At 45.7% G+C, this 8,046-nt stretch overlaps 1 long non-coding RNA gene across 1 annotated transcript; it reads left to right on the forward strand.

Moving 5' to 3' along the window:
* The first annotated feature begins 4,940 nt into the window (after window positions 1-4,940).
* LOC146400082 (uncharacterized) lies at window positions 4,941-7,542 on the forward strand. Its single transcript, XR_014816120.1, has 3 exons — window positions 4,941-4,999; window positions 5,470-5,536; window positions 7,410-7,542. It is a non-coding gene; the product is annotated as an uncharacterized LOC146400082 (long non-coding RNA).
* The last annotated feature ends 504 nt before the right edge of the window (window positions 7,543-8,046 follow it).

The following is an 8,046-nucleotide window of genomic DNA, read 5'->3' on the forward strand; positions in this document are numbered from 1 at the left end:
AGCCTCTGGTAAGAGCAAATTGCTAATGAGAACTTTAGAAAACACAGATTAGCAGATTGAAGTTCCATTCAGATACTCTTAACCAGGTGTGCTTCATGCACAGTAGCTCGGAGGCCTGTATGCAGCTTCAGTGGTGGGGGTGGGGTGGTGCTCAGCTATTCAGTTTTGTCAGGATTCCCCCAGTGGGTCCTCCTTGGCTGAACTGCAAACTGAGTAACACAAAGCATCTACCAGTCCCCTCAATATCCTGACCAAACAGCATTTAATAGTCACCACATGCACGTGGGCCTTTTCTGAGGATACTTTGGAAGAGTCGAAAAGCGGCCCTGATAACCTGCAGTTGAACTCTCTGGAGTGTGAACATCAGCCCATGAACGGAGAAGGGAAAAAGACCTGGACATTCTGGAACCTAATCTCATCCCCATGCAGTGGTTGTTTTGTTTATTCCCTGGTGGTGACACAAAGGAATTCTCCTACTGTGGTTTTCTTTTCTAGGAGGCTGTGTCTGAATTTTAGCTATCACACTGACATCTTGCAATGATTGTGCACTCAAAAAAATGCTCTCTTTAAATTATTCAGGCTGCTGTAAACTTCAAGTGGTTGTTTGGATATTCAGAAAAACCCAGCAGAAGCGGAAATTTACCCTTTGGAAAATGAAGTCACAAATGACTTTACTTCACACTTTTGGTTAAACCTTTATATTAGAGTATTTTTGTAATGGGTTTACTGAGAAAGTGTCCCAACACAGCTTATTTTGTTAGTAAACGTATGCACACATGCTACTCCACTGACAGGAACATTTTGTGCCTTACATTTGTGTTATCTATCTATCTATCTTTCTTTCCTTCCTTCCTCCCTCCCTCCCTCCCTCCTTCTCTCTCTCTTTCTTTCTTTCTTTCTTTCCACAGCTGCACCTGCAGCAAACGGAAGTTCCCAGGCTAAGGGTCAAATCAAAGCTGCAGCTGTGGCCTACAACTCAGCTTGCAGCAATGCCGGATCCTTAACCCATTGGGTGAGGCTAGGGATCCAACCCAGAGAATGTTGGGTCCTTAACCCCTTGAGCCACAATGAGAACACCTATATTTGTTTTATAAATATGCACTCGCTTCAGTGCCTGAGTTATTCTAAGATAATTAAGTGACCAAAAAAAATTGTCCAACTAGTTGGTTCACACAATAAACATTGAATAAACTATTTGTCTGAATGGCCCATCTTCCAACTGGTGACTTTTGCATTTTCAAAGCTTTAGTTTACAGATCCATCAACTTACAACATTCATTCAACAAATAGGCCTTAGGACACTATTTCAAACAAACATAAAGTCCCTGCTCTCAGGGACATGTGGCCAATCATAGTTTAGAAAATAAGGAGATTAAAAAAGAAAAATTCAAATAATGACAAATGCTTCAGGGAAAGTGCAGTCAAGTGATGCAGTGTGAGTTCCCGGTAGGTCTGTTCAGGAATTTGGCCACATGGAGAGCTGTGGGAGCAGCATTCCAGATGAGTGAACAAGTAGAGCAAAGTTCCTGAGACTGGAAGGCATGTGGCTGAACCAAGCCTCCAGTGGCGGTCCAGTGGTGACATAAAGCATTCATTCATTCACTCACTCATTCATTCAACCACGGAGAGCACCCAGAGGCCTTTGTCCTGGAGTCTGATTTACCTCTGTGAATACTCTGGGGAGTCACTCTTTCCTAGCTCTTAGCCTTTGGCCATAAGATGCCTGGGGTCACACCCACTTCTCCATCTGGGAAATCTCTGCGTAATTAGGGCTTGCTTCACTCAGCTGCTTTGCAGCTCTCTTTTTGCTTTCCAACAAGGTCTCTATTTACACACTTCAACACCCTAGCACCAGGTGGTTGTTAGGTTCACTCACTGGACACTCACCCAAGCTCTCCATTTAGTGTTCTCACTCTTTCCTCTTAAACTGATTACTGACAGTTCCATACTTTTCCAGAGATTCTTGTAAAATACTAGGAATACTCAGAATTTGCTTGGCACCATGTGGCTCCGTGGGTTAAGGACCCGATGTTGTCTCTTTGAGGATGCAGGTTCGATCCCTGGCCTTGTTCAGTAGGTTAAGGATCTGGTGTTGCTGTGGCTGTGGTGTAAGCTGCAGCTGCAGCTACAGCTCATATCTGACCCCAGGCCCTGGAGATTCCTTTATGCCACAGGTGCGCGTGTAAAAAGAAAAAAAAAAAAAGAATTGGGTTGGCATTTTTTGAGACATGTGGCCTCTGTGGTCAAGGTCCTGATGCTCTGCTCTAAGGATGCTGGGCAGGGAAGGATCTGCAAGGTGCTGAAACTCACAGAATTCCTAGCCTAATTCCTTTCCAACTCTTTCTAGTCACACAATCATCTTCAGTTGCTCACTGTCTGGACCACATTTCTGACAAGTTTGCAAATAAAGCACCAAGAAATTTCTGATAACTCCCAGGGAGCTTTGAGATCTGTACTTTGGCTGGCACGAGATCTGAGATTTCTTCTTTGTGTTGACTGTGTGGCTTTTCAATGTTGCTGCTCTGAAAAACTTGATAAATGGAGATGCACTTATTTGTCAGGACCCCCTTAAATGCCAGTAGGTCCTTGCCTTTCATATCTCTCTGGATTCCATCATCCCCACCTGAGTCCACCATGGCCTCTCACCCAGACACTGCACTAGACTCAAAATTCAGCTCCCTTCATTTAACACATTCTCCACACAGCAACCAGAGCCTCCACCCTTTAAAATGCAAGTCTGTTCCTTCCCAAAGCAACAGAAATAAAAGCAAAAATAAACCAGTGGGACCTAATCAACCTGACAAGCTTTTGCACAGCAAAGGAAACCATAAAAAAAAAAACAAAAAACCCAAAAAGACAACTTATAGAATGGGAGAAAAAATCTTCAAATGATACAACTGACAAGGCTTAATCTCTAAAATATACAAACAACTTATACAACTCAACAGCAAAAAAGCCAACAACTTAATTGAAAAATGGGCAAAAGACCTGAATAGATATTTCTCCAAAGAATATATACAGATGGCCAACAAGCACATGAAAAAATGCTCAACATCACTGATGATTAGGGAAATGCAAATCAAAACTACCATGAAGTACCACCTGACACTGGTCAGAATGGCCATCGTTAATAAGTCCACAAATAACAAATGCTGGAGAGGGTATGGAGAAAAGGAAACCCTTCTACACTGTTGGTGGGAATGTAAATTGGTAGAACCACTGTGGAATACAGGATAGAGGTAACTTAGAAAACTAAATATAGGACTACCATATGACCCAGCAATCCCACTCTTGGGCATATATGTGGACAAAACTTTCCTTGAAAAAGACCCAGGCTCCCGCATGTCCATTGCAGCTCTATTCACAATAGCCAAGACATGGAAACAACCTAAATGTCCATAGGCAGATGAGTGGATTAAGAAGATGTGGTATATATACACAATGGAGTACTATTCAGCCATAAAGGAGAACAAAATAATGCCATTTGCAGCAACATGGATGGAACTAGAGACTCTCATACTAAGTGAAGTCAGAAAGAGAAAGACAAATACCATATGATATCACTGATATCTGGATTCTAATATATAGCAGAAATGAACCTTTCCACAGAAAAGAAAATCATGGACATGGAGAACTTGTGGTTGCCAAGGGGGAGGGGGAGGGAGTGGGATGGATTGGGAATTTGGGGTTAGTAGATGCAAACTATTGCTTTTGGAGTGGATAAGCAATGAGATCCTGCTGTACAGCACTGGGAACCATATCTTAGTCCCTTATGATGGAGCATGATAATGTGAGAAAAAAGAATATATACATGTATGTGTAACTGGGTCATCTTGCTGTACAGTAGAAAATTGACAGGACACTGTAAACCAGCTATAATGAAAAACCAAAAATCATCATAAAATTAAAAAAAGAAATAAAATGTAAGTCTGATTTTGCCCGGCGTATGCTTAAAGCTTTGCAACTGTGGTCCTCTGGTCTGTGAGAAAGATAAAATGGATAAGAGCTCCTACCTGTGCTGGCCCTCTCCACTCATACATTCTGACTCCATGAAGCAAATCTCCAGGGCCTCAGGGTTTCTGATACGGGGAAGGCAGCCCAGGCTGGGCAGAAGGTGGAGGAGTAAGCACCAGACTGGTGATGGCTGTGCTGCTATCAGCCTCACTCCCCTGTCTGCAGGTTGCCAGGAGGGCCCTTCAGGCACAGTCCTGGCCTTGACACAAAGTGGTTACACTGGATCTACAGAATCATTTATTACTTCCTGCCATGTCAAATGGCCTGGCAATGCTGATTAACTGCCAGGCCGTCAGGGTTCTGTATCAAGGAGGGCAGCGTCTGAGCCCCTATCCAGGACAGGCTCTCTGGTCTGGGGTGGACAAGGTTCTTCTGGCTTGCTGCAGCCTCCTCCTTACTGTTCATTTCCACTTTTAGCTTATTTCTCAGGAGAGAGCCAATTCATCTCCCCAGCTTAAAATAGCAATGGCTGGCCAGGGCTCTTATGAGGCTGGACCTGCCAAAGGCCAGCTGGTAGGGAGGGACCCTGCAGGAGATGGAAACCACAGCCACAGCGCTGTATAGATGCTGACCTGGACGCTTGGGCTCCAGCTCAGAATTTCACCAGGACCCCTCTGAGCCCTGTACTTTGTGTGCCAGCTCCTCCCCTCGCCTTTAAAAAAAAAAAACAACCTCCAGCACTTTCTACTACCAGCCACTATGCTAAGCATGTGATGCAAAAATAACTAATCTGTACCCCTAGTCTCAAGTCGAAACCATGATGGTTCTCACCTTACAGATGAGGAAAGAGCCACTGAAAGGTTAGAGCACTGACTCAAAGTCACGGATCAAGTGAACGTCAGGGTCTGACTCCAGAGTCAGGCTTATAATCTAGCCGCCACATGGTCTTCAGAGGCCTTTAGTATCTATACTCGCTGACCACATGAGCTGAACCAGGTAATAAATTTACAGCTCTCCAAATGGTCCCAGCAGGCCCTGGCCTAGAGTAAGTGCTCAGGAAATGTACTTCCCTTCATGTAGAGGCTCTGCAGGGAGATAATGAGAAGGAAGGGCTCCTGGCCAGGCCACTGGCTGTGCCCCTAGATATGGGGTCCTAGCAAGCCCCATAATCTCTATTTGCTTCAATTTCCTCCCCTAGGACCTAGGAATAATGGTGATGCTTATGTCCTAGGGTCACTGTGAGTATTAAGGGAGTTAATATTTGTCAAGTACTTAAGACAGAGCCCAGAACTTAGTAGACATTGCCTCTGCCAAAATACAGGTGCGCATCTGTATGCACTCGGGTGGGTGCAGACCTTGTGTCCTTGAAGACCTGGATTTCAAGTCCTGGTTCTTTTTTTTTTTTTTTTTTGCCAAAATATTTTATTTTTTTGGTTTTGTTTGTTTTTTACTGTTTGGGTCACCTTGGAGAAACACCACCCTGTCTAAGCCTTGGTTTCCTTACTTGTGAAACAGAACTAAAACACCTACCCCTAGAGCTACTTGAGAACGAAATGAGGTGCACAGGAGAGCACAGGATTAGGTAAGTATCAGGTCTTAATAAACGTTATTCTTTTATTTTCCCAGGCAGGTCTCTGTAGTGTCTCAAATACCTAAGCTGATTTCTGCCCTCAAATCTGTCTACTGTCTCGCCCTCTGTTCTGTCGCCCTGGGAATACTTTTGGCTCTAAGCTTCTATAACACTCTGGGCCTTGGAAATCCTTGGAGATGTCTAATTACAGCAGATTTGAATTTCTAATGGGCCAAAGGCGACCACAGGTCAGCTTGCAATTTCTCAGGCCTTTCTATGCTGAAGAGAGAAGAGGACTGTGTGTGTGTGTGTGTGTGTGTGTGTGTGTGTGTGTGTGTGTGCCCAGACAGATATGGGCTCTTTTCTGCTCTACCTATTCTGTTTTGTTTTGTTTTTCTTTTTGGCCACCCTGCGGCATACAGAGTGCCTGGGCCAGGGCTGAGATCCCAGCCGTTAGGTGTGACCAAAGCCTCAGGTGTGGCAACACCAGATCCTTAGTCCACTGTGCTGGGCCAGGGCTGGAACTGCGTCCCAGTGCTCTCAAGACACTCCCAACCCCGTTGCACCACAGGGGGATCAGTTCTGTCCACTCTGGACATTTTAATTTGGATCGTAGTTGTTGGTGGGGTGGATCCATGAGGGTCCACCTAGTCCCAGTCCTTCCCTTGGCCTTGTCTATAGGAAAGATTTTACTTTGGGCACATTCGAAACATCTAAACAGATTAAGTAAAAAACGGAGCTCCCGTTGTGGCTCAGCGATTAACGAACCTGACTAGTATCCATGAGGATGCAGGTTCGATCCCTGGCCTCGCTCAGTGGGTTAAGGATCCAGTGTTGCTGTGAGCTATGGTGTAGGTCACAGACATGGCTTGCTCAGAACTGGTGTTGCTGCAGCTGTGCTATAGGCCAGCAGCTGTAGCTCTGATTGGATCCCTAGCCTGGGAACCTCCATAGGCCTCAGAGTGGCCCTAAAAAGCAAAAAAAGAAAAGAACTGCCATTTCTTTGCTACCTGCCCCAATCTGCCATCATACGGCATCTCCTTGTCCACGGACCACTTCTTTTTACCCTCTAACCACGTTTAGCAATTAGGTTCCTATATTTAACCCATTCACCCACTGAGCATTCAGGCTGAGACAGACAGTTTAGGGGCACAAAGCTCTCAAACCTGGATGAATGTCAGAATCTTCTAGAATGCCTCTAAAAAAATTCAGGGTGAGTTACCACTCCAGGCATAGGGCTAGGCAGGGGCCTAAGCAGCCAAGATGTAGACTGGGGGCCAATGTTCAAACACAAAGCCTGCACCTGTGTGTGACCTTGGGCAGGTCACGGCTCTCTGTGCCTCATGGTTTCCTCATCTGGACAGTGGGGGTCATGGTACCTGCCTCCTCGTCTCCCTGCAGCACCATGAGGATGAAGGGAGACGGGGAGGTACAAGCATGGCTTACGAACATGGGGTGTTTCCAGTCATTTGTGTGACTCCACCCCCCAGCCTGGCACTCGGTCTATCACATTTTAGGGTTCTTGGTGGCGCTGGGCAGATAAGCAAATTTTCCAACAATATACTCAAACTACAAGGACCCCAAGTAGCTCTCTAACCACAAAGAATTGTAGAACCAACCTGTTTGGGCGCAGTAACACATTTGGGAAAAACAGGCACCTCTGCCTGAAAACTGAATTTCATCTTGGTTGGGATTTGACCAGGCATAGAGTTTGCATTCTCAGGAATTAAGCTCCAAAGACACAGGGGTTTCTCATCCAACAGGAACATTTGCTTGACGAGGTTTTCCAGTGCAACACCTCACTTCTTCCTTCCTTCCAGGTTTTATATCTTGACTGTGGCTCTTTCACCTTCTTTTTAAACAATTGGCCCCTTTATATCCCCAGCCTTCATGCAAAGCTCCTGCAAATCCTGTTTGCAACTAAATTGGATTTAAGGAATGTGTCACAGTTGTGTCCCCCAAACTCAGCTGCTTGGAGAGAAACAGGAACTTCATTAATAAGAGACACAAAAAACAATGTTCTTCGGATTTACCCAGATGCACTCTGTGGCTGCTCCAACCCCACATCCTCACATCAAGATTATCCCTGAAGTCTAGGAGTCTTAAGCAATTAGGTTATTTTACAGATACTGAGCACGTGGGCCCTGCTACTACACATGGCACCGGCCACCTTCGTCCTTACCTGCCTATGTCCACCGGGCTGACCTCTCCATTGCTGCTGACACCAAGAGGAGCCTTTGGGGGGATGCCCGCCACGATGGTAGCCACCACTGTCTGTTCCAAGGCTGCACCTGCCCAGGGTAAGGAATGCTGACAGCTGCCTGACCCTGGGCTGCTGTGCTGCTGCTTTCTGTTACCTTCGGATGTTTGAGTAAAGACCTAGTTAAGTTTTTACTTGCTCTTTTATTCCAATGCCCTCACCTTAGGGCTCAGGCACAAGTCCCCATGAGCTAGGTCGGAAGGCAGCTGAGTGACAGGCAGTATGCTGCTTCCAAAATCCACCAGGACCACCCTGAACCCCA

The sequence above is a fragment of the Sus scrofa genome, chromosome 9 (genome assembly GCF_054392235.1).
Source record: "Sus scrofa isolate SSC_HxYL_T2T_F1_AM1 chromosome 9, Sscrofa_HxYL_maternal_Yorkshire_Landrace_v2.0, whole genome shotgun sequence".
Lineage (NCBI taxonomy): Eukaryota > Metazoa > Chordata > Mammalia > Artiodactyla > Suidae > Sus > Sus scrofa.